The sequence below is a fragment of the Aquarana catesbeiana genome, linkage group LG04 (assembly GCF_042186555.1).
Source record: "Aquarana catesbeiana isolate 2022-GZ linkage group LG04, ASM4218655v1, whole genome shotgun sequence".
NCBI classification, from domain to species: domain Eukaryota; kingdom Metazoa; phylum Chordata; class Amphibia; order Anura; family Ranidae; genus Aquarana; species Aquarana catesbeiana.
In genome coordinates, this window is record NC_133327.1 from 52,713,855 (window position 1) to 52,726,350 (window position 12,496).

General features: G+C 41.9%; 1 protein-coding gene and 1 non-coding gene across 2 annotated transcripts in view; one reads left to right on the forward strand and one right to left on the reverse strand.

The window, feature by feature from the left end:
* Window positions 1-12,496, reverse strand: part of CIMIP2C (ciliary microtubule inner protein 2C) — a 46,542-nt gene that overhangs the window by 17,360 nt on the left and 16,686 nt on the right. The gene's annotated exons all lie outside the window — the stretch shown is intronic.
* TRNAT-UGU (transfer RNA threonine (anticodon UGU)) lies at window positions 11,552-11,623 on the forward strand. Its single transcript has one exon. It is a non-coding gene; the product is annotated as a tRNA-Thr (tRNA).

A 12,496-nucleotide genomic window follows, 5' to 3' on the forward strand; every position in this document is an offset into this window, starting at 1 on the left:
GCTCTCAAACTTTGTGTGTCGGAAATTCCGATGGAAAATGTGTGATGGAGCCTACACACAGTCGGAATTTCCGACAACACGCTCCGATCGGACATTTTCCATCGGAAAATCTTTCCGTGTGCACAGGGCATCACAGGAGAGAATTTCCCTTCCTAGGGGTAGATTTCCTTTCACTTCCTGTTATCTCCCTCCGTTTGTAAGTATGAGTCATTTGTAAGTCGAATATTTGTAACCTGGGAACCACCTGTATATACAATATATATATATATATATATATATATATATATATATATATATATATATATACAGTGGGGACGGAAAGTATTCAGACCCCCTTAAATTTTCCACTCTTTGTTATATTTGCTAAAATCATTTAAGTTCATTTTTTTCCTCATTAAAGCGGATGTCCACTGACGGTTTGTATTTTTTTTTTCAAACACTTAAAACATCACATAATGACAATGGCACACTCACGTTTTGCGTTAATTTCCTCCCCAGATGTCCGGTTTCGTTGCAAATAATAAGTTTTTAAAAATGTGGACGGCCGTTTTCATCTTGCTTGTGGGCATTTGAAGCCCACAAGCATTCACTTCCTAGTTCCAGTGATGCTGAGCTACCAGCATTCCTTGCTGGTTCCCGCGCATGCTCAGTTGTAACGGCGCGGAGTGTCGTAAGCATCCTGGTTGCCATCACAACGGGCGGCGTCCTAGGAAGTTCCCGTCCCATTGCAATGTCTAACCTCACTTCTTCTTTTCAAATCCCGCAACAAAATCTCGCGGGAAAAAAAAAAAAAAAGTTTTGCATTCTATGCTGTTGTCTAATATGAATGAAAACTTTAAAAATTGTGTGAACATCCGCTTTAATGTACACACACAGCACCCCATATTGACAGAAAAACACAGAATTGTTGACATTTTTGCAGATTTATTAAAAAAGAAAAACTGAAATATCACATGGTCCTAAGTATTCAGACCCTTTGCTGTGACACTCATATATTTAACTCAGGTACTGTCCATTTCTTCTGATCATCCTTGAGATGGTTCTACACCTTCATTTGAGTCCAGCTGTGTTTGATTATACTGATTGGACTTTATTAGGAAAGCCACACACCTGTCTATATAAGACCTTACAGCTCACAGTGCATGTCAGAGCAAATGAGAATCATGTGGTCAAAGGAATTGCCTGAAGAGCTCAGAGACAGAATTGTGGCAAGGCACAGATCTGGCCAAGGTTACAAAAAAATTTCTGCTGCACTGTGGCCTCCATAATCCTTAAATGGAAGATGTTTGGGACGACCAGAACCCTTCCTAGAGCTGGCCTTCCGGCCAAACTGAGCTATCGGGGGAGAAGAGCCTTGGTGAGAGAGGTAAAGAAGAACCCAAAGATCACTGTGGCTGAGCTCCTGAGATGCAGTCGGGAGATGGGAGAAAGTTGTAGAAAGTCCACCATCACTGCAGCCCTCCACCAGTCGGGGCTTTATGGCAGAGTGGCCCGATGGAAGCCTCTCCTCAGTGCAAGACACATGAAAGCCCGCATGGAGTTTGCTAAAAAACACCTGAAGGACTCCAAGATGGTGAGAAAAAAGATTCTCTGGTCTGATGAGACCAAGATAGAACTTTTTGGCCTTAATTCTAAACGGTATGTGTGGAGAAAACCAGGCACTGCTCATGACCTATCCAATACAGTCCCAACAGTGAAGCATGGTGGTGGCAACATCATGCTGTGGGGGTGTTTTTCAGCTGCAGGGACAGGATGACTGGTTGCAATCGAGAGAAAGATGAATGCGGCCAAGTAAACGGATATCCTGGACGAAAGCCTTCTCCAGACTGCTCAGGACCTCAGACTGGTCCGAAGGTTTACCTTCCAACAAGACAATGACCCTAAGCACACAGCTAAAATAATGAAGGAGTAGCTTCAACTCTGTGACTGTTCTTGAATGGCCTAGCCAGAGCCCTGACTTAAACCCAATTGAACATCTCTGGAGAGACCTAAAAATGGCTGTCCACCAACGTTTACCATCCAACCCGACAGAACTGGAGAGGATCTGCAAGGAGGAATGGCAGAGGATCCCCAAATCCAGGTGAGAAAAACTTGTTGCATCTTTCTCAAAAAGATTCATGGCTGTATTAGCTCAAAAGGGTGCTTCTACTAAATACTGAACAAAGGGTCTAAATACTTAGGACCATGTGATATTTCTGTTTTTCTTTTTTAATAAATCTGAAAAAATGTCAACAATTCTGTGTTTTTCTGTCAATATGGGGTGCTGTGTGTACATTAATGAGGAAAAAAATGAACTTAAATGATTTTAGCAAATGGCTGCAATATAAGAAAGAGTGAAAAATGTAAGGGGGTCTGAATACTTTCCGTCCCCACTGTGTGTATATATATATATATATATATATTTTATATTGCCATTGTGTCTGACAATTTCAGTATTAAACAAATAAACACTACCAGTCTCTGTATTTCCATATGCAAGCTGAAAGATCATTTTGTCGGTGAAGAACCCAACCTGCATGTGATCCCTTTGATTGGGAACCACTCTAATGGTACACTTAATGAGATTATCGAACAAATGATCGTCCATTTTTTTTCTCAGATCGAACCTGAAGAGTTTACTAAAGTCGCGAAAATTCTCGTACGACAGAAAAAAAATTCTGAAGTTGTGTAATGAGTTGTAATGTATTTGTATTGCATTTTCGAACGACAACTGTACTGATTAAACAAAAAAACGTATGATGCCAGATGGCAAAAAAATTTTTGTGCATGTCCGATTGGATAATATCGGATGAACTGTCATGATCGGCTCTCGAAAGCTCTGTACTAATGATCCGATTATCGTATGATTGCTTCAAAAGCTGTATTTTTCGTGCGATTTTCTGATTGTATGTATGGAGCTTAAATGGTTTCTGGTCATAAGTGGAAATTGGAGCTATAGGCTCTCAAAGAGAAGATTTTTTTTTTTAATAGCCCCAGCACAGGACATTCTGCCGAGGAACACAGATTCCGAGAGGAAGAGGTGTGAAGTCATTTTTGATGGGACTTTCTTATTTTGACATACTCACTATATTTTTGTCCTTATATTGAATATAGAGATATGTAGTTTAATCACTAGAGGGAGCTCTGTATTGCACTGTGATTGCTCAGCTTCCCTTCTGAGATAAGGAATTAGCCGCACGTGCAGTGCATTGCTTTAAACTGTTCTGGTGACTTGTAGACTTGCACAGTAAGGTAAAACCAGTAACACTGTTTAATCCTGACTCTCTGTGAGTTAGCAAACTTTTTTCCATAAGAATGTTTTTTTAATGATTCTTTGGGCCTCTAGACTTTCTCTATTCCAATCATTTCATCCATGCAAAACTCTGCTGTGTATCCTATAAATTAAAATTTCATGGCTCAGTGTATAGACATATGTGTATATATTGTATATATTACATCTAGAAGGCCCGTCGGTGTACATAGAAAGCACATACCAGCTGCCACTTCACCATACATGCAATGAATCCTGTAGCTATGTAAATATTTAAAAGAAGCCATATATAATGTAACAAGCCGGGTGATATCACATCTCCGGAAACAAGGGCACACTTCATGCTTAACATTGTACCAATCAAACAAAATAGAGAAACACAATGTAAATGGTTTTAGGACATACACAATGTAATTAATGACGGGTCACTGAATACCTTTAATAGGATATTTGTGCCCATGAACAGAGTGCTTGGGTTTCTAGCAGCTTACTAATTAGATAAATTAAAGTGTTTTTTTTTTTTACGCTGAGTCTGTGTCTGGATTAATGTCACAATGTAGTAGCAGAAATCTGGCCAGTTTTCTACCACAGCCAGAGGGGGCGTACTGCAATATTTCCTATCAGTGAAAGTGTATCTACAGCTCGGGCAAAATATTTAATATATTGCAGCTTATCAGTTCTTAGATATGGGACTGCCTTAGTTTTATTTTTTAGTCTGTTCTCCTTAGGGCATAAGACACAGAGAGCGTGGCCCCACCCCCCCACTCCCGCCTCATTGCCAATGGCTACTGCTGCTGCATCACAGCCAATGAGCCAAAGACACAGAGAGCGTGGCCCCCCCCCACTCCCGCCTCATTGCCAATGGCTACTGCTGCTGCATCACAGCCAATGAGGACAGAGAGACCCGGGAGGGCTGCTGTTCTTGTGCACATTGCTGGATCAGGATCAGGCTTAGGTAAGTATTAGGGGGGAGCTGCACACTGAAGGTTTTTTTACCTTCCTGCATAGAATGCATAAAGGTAAAAAACCTTCCGCCTTTAGAACCACTTTAATGTCTGTATTGTCACAATGAATAGTGGTAAATCAGCCTTATTTTTACCTGGTGATCCTGCCATAAACACTGGAGGAGTAGCCTTGTTATCCTAGGTCAGGAAATGTGTTAGCACTAGAATCATTTCCCCTTCTCCTCATCTCTAACATAGGGGATGTGTTCTGTAATCCACAAAAGAAAACTGAATAAACTGATTACACTGTTTGGGATTTTACAGACAGTGACAAGGACACCACATTTCTGCCAGCATTAACAGGTATTTTCTGTACTTGCAGAAAATCTCCTTAGCTTGAAAAAAAAGACAAATGCAGACACTACATCTAAAGACTGGAAAGCTGCAATATACACATTTATGTTCCTGGGTTTTGACGTACTTTAACCAAGCAAAGTGTGGAAATCTCCCCCACTTTTGTCTTATTTGTCCTGCCTTGGATCAGTACTTAGGTGTTGCAGCAGTGTCCTTTTAGCGTAGCCCCCCCGACAGCGCAGGAGTTTCCACTTTCACATTGAAATCTTTGGTGCCGCATCAAATTGACACAATTTGTAGCCAAGGCTGGTACAAAGTGTTGGCAAGAAATTAGCTGAATAAGTACGTTTTGGCAAACCTCCCAAACTTGGAACTTGAGAAACAGGGACACCTTGGGATAAAGAGCACATGCCTGACGCATAACACGCTGCACAAAAAATAAGAATGCCTAAATGGCACCGAATATTGGGCATAGCTTCAGAATAGTAAACAATAACCCGCTGCTCAAGAGAAGTCCACTGCTGTTATCCTTCAACCCCTCACATATTCGGGTACCAGCCCAGTTCGCATAACTGCATGCATAAAAACACTCCAAAAATCCAGACAACTGCACTCTGATAAAACATCCAACTTTATTGAGACATAAAAATTTGAAAATAGCTCCTAGACAATGCAGGAGTCAGGAGAAAGGGTCAACACGTTTGGAGATATCTCAGGGCTTAATCATGACACATGAGTGGTCTAAGTGGCAATGAATATTGGGCATAGCTTCAGAATGAGTGGCTAAATGGCACTGAATATTGGGCATAGCTTTGGAATAGTAGACAATAAGCTGGTCCTCAAGAGAAGTCCACCGTTGTTATCCTTCAATCCCTCACAAATTTGGGTGCCAGCCCAGTTCGCATAACTGCATGCATAAAAACACTCCAAAAATCCAGACAACTGCACTCTGATGAAACATCCAACTTTATTGAGACATAAAAATCTGAATATAGCTCCTAGACAATGCAGGAGCCAGGAAACAGGGTCAACACGTTTTGAGATATCACAGGGCTTACTCATGATACATGAGTGGTCTAAGCATTAACATTTCACCAAAGCTCCTGATGGCGGAGATAGGTTTGCTGCATGCTAGAACCTGGTTGCAATCTTCAGGATCACCCCACCAGGAGGTAACAGATGTAATAGGTAGGGATCAAGTAGGAGTGTAGTCAGTAAACAAGCCAAGGGTCAGTAACAAGTAGTTGATGAACAAGCCAAAGGTAGATAACAAGTGGTAGTGAAGATACAGATAGCAGCAAGAGCAGGATATTGGATGGTGAAGAGCACAATAATCTGGACAGGAACAGGAAGTGCATAGAAATGGCTTAACTAGGAAGTTCATGGGAGGAGCAAAGAGTTCAAGGTTCACCACAAGCAGGGTTGTCCAAAGGATCAGGCAGAGAGCTGTCCAGCATCTCAGGAGGCACAGCAGTAAAAATCACTGCCAGACGCAACAGAGGTCCTGGGTTTGGATCCAAACAATGATGCTTAGTGAGGTGGAAGATCACTATGCCACACTGCCACACAGGCTCTACATTGAGCTGGAGGTGGATGAAGGGACAAACGATCTATCACTTCACTCTGGGACATAGCCTGGTACAGTGGAACATGGGATTGTGTTAAAATCTCAGGGCAGTCCTGCAGGATTTGGTATATTTGGGGGATATAAGTTATGGGTTTATCAGGTATTGATCTTAAGTTTATTTCTTGGGGTTAATAAGATATAGGTGGTGAAAAAGATAGTTACTTCCAAAAAAATACACCACCACTTCAATAAAAGGGACATCCTTATTGCATCCAACAACATGGCTCTCTCCATGTCCTTGCTGAACATGTCCAAGCAGAGCTTACTCAGATCCACTTTAAGGATAGGTGTTCCATGTCTATCCAAACCTTTTTTTTGTTTGTTTTGAATAAATCGGGGAAGGATTGGAAATCCCTGTTGGAATTTTACTTCTAAACAAGAAAGAGGGAAGTGAGCAAAAATTTCCAACAGCAACACAGGCAGAAAAAAAAAATGTGTGTGTGTTTTTTTGTTTTTTTTTGTAGAGTGGGGAAAGGTTAGAACCCCTGTCAGATTGTTATTTCTGTCAGTGTCCTTGTTGCTGATTTTCTCTCACTTCCTGTCTGGTTAAACAGCTGTCAGCAGAACAGGAAGTGTGGATAAATCTCTTATGTGATAGCAGTAAGAACCAACTAGGGTTATGGTTCTTGCCTAATCCTTCCTTAACTAAAAAAGTGTTGGCTGGACATACATTTTAACTTTTCCTGTCTACTACACCCTAAACTGTCCCACTTGTCTTTCTTTTCTCTGAATTGGAACGGAAAAAGGCTGCAGCTTACTTGCTGGATGAATGTTTTATCAGCCTTCTTACATGACACCCAGCTCAGCTGGAGCAGGATAATCTTACAGGCTCACCTAACAAGCTTTTCTGTTTCAATTGCAGTTTAACTGGCTGATTTGTTTAGCGTTCCCTTACTGTATCCTCATATTGTACCCTCATACTGCATCCTCATACTGCACCCTCATATACTGTAACACCCTCATACTACACTCTCATACAGCAACCTCATACTGGAACCTCATACCGACCCCAATACTTCATCACCCTCATACTGCACCCTCATATTTCACCCTCATACTGCACCCTTATATCGCACCCCAATACTTCACCCTCATATTGCAACCTCACACTGCACTCTCATACAGCACCCTCATACTGGAACCTCATACTGCACCCTCATACTTCATCACCCTCATACTGGAACCTCATAACTTCATCACCCTCACACTGTACTCTCATACAGCACCCTCATACTAGAACCTCATGCCGCACCCCAATACTTCATCACCCTCATACTGCACCCTCAAATTGCACCCTCATACAGCACCCTTATGCTGCACCCTCATATTGTACTCTCATACAGAACCCTCTTATCACACCCCAATACTTCACCCTCATATTGCACCGTCATACTGCACTTTCATACTGCACTCTCATACAGCTCCCTCATACTGCACCCTCATACTGCACCCCAATACTTCACCCTCATATGGCACCATCATACCACACTCTCATACAGCTCCCTCATACTGCACCCCAATACTTCACCCTCATATTGCACCACCATACTGCACCCTCATACTACACTCTCACAGCTCCCTCATATTGCACCCTCATACCGCACCCCTATACTTCATCCTCATATGACACCATCATACTGCACCCTCATACTGCACTCTCATACAGCTCCTTCATACTGCACTCTCATACCCCACCCCAATACTTCACTCTCACATGGCACCATCATATTGCACCGTCATACAGCACCCCAACATCGAACCCTATCAGTGTTAAATGGTTTATCTGAACCTTGTAAGTGCTACTTTTGTTGGACAGCTTAGTCTGTTAAAGGAAGTGAAAAAAAAAAAAACAGACTTACTGACTGGATCACCAGGAGAAAATAAAGGGGGAAAAAAAGCAGGAAAAAAAATGAATACTTATTCAACAATGGCATCTAAGATTTGGTAAGCTGCAATATATTATATTTTTTGTTTTTGGATTTAATACCACTTTCAATTTTCAGGACAAACTTATAGGGGTTTCTCCTTTCTTTTCACAAAACTTTTGTGCATCGGTAGGACTTGGACAAAGTAGAAAGGGGTAGACACCCAAAAGCTAGTCCTAAAAAATTTAAAGTGTAAATTAAAAAAAAATGTATCAATTGTGTGCCGAATGCAACAGCAAGGATAATTTTTGCTGCACTTTGATGCAAATCATCACAGCCATGACATATGTACACTCCTCTCCACTCAATTGGCAACTTAAGGGAGAGCAGTACAAATGTGGCGCAATTGCCCATTTTTACCATCCCCCATATTTATTGATGTAAAAGTTGTCAAAAATGCCTCTATATTTTGTCCCCAAATAACAATAACCTATACCATTGCTCCAAGGGTTTGCATATAGTATAAAGTATCGCACTGGCCAATTTCCTGGATTTTTCAGCTGCTTTGTCAGAATGCTAACAATCTGATATTCATTGCAAAATGACATGGCCCTATAATAAATAATTGATCTGGAATAAATAAATAATTAACTCAAACGAATTACACAGCAATGAAGTTTTACTTGTCTCTAGAGAATTGTTGTTCACTCAGCTCCCAGTATGCAATCTGGGAAAGTGGAGAAAAGGTTGGTTTTCATGAAATGTATGCAGTGTCGCTGTATCCAGTACACAAAAGTTGCACCAGGGAAAGCCCAGCCCAGGGGTGACTTGCAACCTTTCCCCCTGAACTGGTAGAATTGTTATAAGGGTTACCAAACTTAATTCTTTTTTTCCCAGGTCAGTGGCTTAATTGTAGTCACCCTGCATTTCGAGAGTGTCTAGTAAATTTACCCTTCCTAGGTAGTAGTTTGCCAGAGACAATTTGTAGCTTCTCATTTGGTTTCTCCCCTATGTTCTAGAATTGCTGCTTATATGGACCACTGACACTGAGGGCCATTGTCCTGGGATGGTAGCAAATATTGTGCTGTTGAGTCTTTATCTCCCTTCTGGCTCCCACTTATATTTTCCTGTAGAGGTGCATGCTTGAGGAAGCCATAAAAGCTTGGGGAGTGGTCTGGTGAGCCTCTCTTTCCACCAGGCTTCAGCCTAGGGAGGATGTGTGCAAAGTATTTGTGCTGTGTAGGCCTGAGTCCTATAAGTCCTACCATATGAGTCTTTAAGCTGCCCTGCCTGGTTGAGAAGGGTGTGTTTCAAACGTAGAAGAGCTCAGTGGATGTCTGCTAGAGGGGGATCTATATTCGCCCTCCGGAGATCCTGGCACTTTCTTGGACTAATGAAGACTAATGAAAACTCAACTTGTCCAAAATCAAGCTTATAAGATTTCCTCCCCCATGTGCCTCTTCCCCTGACTTGTCTGTCAAGAGCAATGGCAAAACCATCCACCCGTCCCCACATGTCAGGGTGCTAGGTGTTATCCTGGATTCTGAACTCTCCTTTCGACCCCACATCCAATCACTTTCCAAAGCTTGCCGCCTCAACCTCCGCAACATCTCTAAACTACATCCCTTTCTAACCAATGAAACCACAAAGCTCCTGATTCACTCCCTGGTTATCTCTCGCCTTGACTAAACTCCCTCCTCATTGGCTTACCTTTAAATAGACTATCCCCCCTTCATGAATGCTGCTGCCAGACTCATCCACCTTACAAACCACTCAGTGTCTGCTACCCCTCTCTGCCAATCTCTCCATTGGCTGCCACTCTCCCAACTAATTAAATTCAAAATACTAACAATAAGTTACAAAGCCATCCACAACTCTGCCCCCAGCTACATCACTAGCCTAGTCTCAAAATACCAACCTAATCACCCTCTCCGTTCCTCCCAGGACTTCCTGCTCTCTAGCTCCCTCATCACCTCCTCCCATATCTGCCTCCAGGACTTCTCCCGAGCCTCGCCCATCCTCTGGAATTCCCTACCCCAATCTGTCAGACTGTCTCCAAATTTATCCACTTTTAGGCGATCCCTGAAAACTTTCCTCTTCAGAGAAGCCTATCCTGCCTCCATCTAACAACTGCACTATTTTCTCCATTAGCTCATCCCCACAGCTATTACCCTTTTTGTATAACTTGACCCTCCCTCCTAGATTGTAAGCTCTAACGAGCAGGGCTCTCTGATTCCCTCCTGTATTGAATTGTATTGTACTTGTACTGTCTTCCCTAATGTTGTAAAGCACTGCGTAAACTGTAGGCGCTATATAAATCCTGTATAATAATAATAAAAAAAAAAGACTGGAAATCCTTTTTGCTAATGGAGACCTAACACTTTCTCCCTGTGAAGCTGGAGCAATAAAACTCGAAAAGGTCAAAGTGACTGGTGCCCTTCTTTGTCGTGTGACACTCTCCACTGCGGCCATGGATCCACCCTCAGGTAAATTCTAGCCTTCTCTCTGCTAGATGTGAGTCCACTCCTCTACCCCATGCAGGAGGTGTGCTACTAATTGGTAAGACTTTGGTCTCATATAAACAAAAGATCATGGGCTATTCCATTTTTTCAAACGCATAAACAGAATGGCCGGTAACTCTGGAGATTCCATCTATAGTGTTTATTGTAACATAACCATGTTAAAAGTAACGGCTAACCCCCATTAATGCATGAATGAGATGTGACTTCTCGTGAGATGAAAAAAATAAACAAAAGAACTTTGATACAGTAGAATAACTCTTTAACAAGAATATGAGTTATATATGTATGACAAATATGTTCATTATGACTTATGTATTTTTATTACATTATAGATATATGATACACCTCATACCACTGATGAAGGAGATGTGAATTCTCTGAAACATGTTGGATAGAGGAAGACTCATTGTATCATCACAACTCTCATAGTTGGTGTACTAGTAGCTCTTTGGCCATGTACTCATTTTTTTTTTTATCCATTGATGTATTATTAAATATTGTTTTTATTTACCTTATATATTTTTGTTATTCAAGTGCCTTTAAAATCCCACCTCCTTGGGGAATTTTCTGTTTCATGTATTGAATCCTAGGGATGTGGCACATAGCCGAGTTAAGTCACCATTAGTTAATGAAGTCCTGCCTGGGTGACAACCATATGCCTCTTTGTGGTATCATAAAATAGAGGACTACAGGAAATAAAGGATTTCACAATAAAATAAACTCAGCTGAGGTGCCTTGGCACAGTGGTTCTCAATCTTGGCCATGTTTTGAGAATTTACAGCGCTAAAAACTGTGCCCTCATGTGCAGCTCTTGGGGAAGGAAATTTTTAACAAAGATTCAAAGAATAGCCAAGTAGTTGTTTTTTTTTTTTAAGTGAATAAGCCTAGACCATTTCGTAGCCCACCAGAAGGTTTTAGATCTTACAATTAGCCAAGTGTGCTACAAGCCTCAGTATACTATTATTAGATTTTGGGTTACAGCAGCTGGGGGCTCAGTGGCCAAGTGGTAAGGTGTTGGTTTTGTAAACCAAAGATCATGGGTTCGATCCCCATCTGTGCCTGCATTAGACAATTGCTTAAAAGCTTCAGCTTGTGATTTGAGATTGGTCGTGATGCACTACATACAAATCTAGTAATTTAAACATTTCTAGGTGTTATTCTAAAGCATAGTGTAGCAGTTTGACAATTGCCTGCATCATGAAAACATATGCCTCTTTGTGACACCATAAACTAGAGGACTATTGGAAATAAAGGATTTCATAATAAAATAAACTCAGCTGAGTGGTTCTCATTCTTGGACCTTAAGTGCCCCCAACAGGCCAATAGCTGTCCAAAATACCAAGCCATTGACTCTAATTTAAAGCACCTGTGCAAGATAAAGAAAAACCTGAAAACATGGCCTGTTGGAGGGTACTTGAGAACCACTGCTTTAGCACACCCTAAGGCCCCTTTCACACTGGGGCGGTTTGCAGGCGTTATTGCGCTAAAAATACTGCCCCAAAACAGCCTCCGCTGTTTGTTCAGTGTGAAAGCCCAAGGGCTTTCACACTGAAGCAGTTAGCTGGCAGGAGAAGAAAAAATCTCCTGTCAGCCGCATCTTTGGAGCGGTGAAGGAGCGGTGTATTCACCGCTCCTGCCCATTGAAATCAATGGGACAGCGCGGCTATAGCCGCGCTATACGAGTGGATTTAACCCTTTTTCGGCCGCCAGCGGGGGGTTAAAACCGCACCACTAGCAGCCGAATACCGCGGTAAAACAGCGCTAAAAATAGCGCTGTTTTACGCCCCCTACCACCCCAGTGTGAAAGGGGCCTTACAGGTAGCATACCCTGGATCAGTGTTTCTTAACTCCAGTCCTCAAGGCGCCCCAACAGGTCATGTTTTCAGAATGTCCATTATTTTGCACAGGTGATTTGATCAGTTTCACTGCCTTAG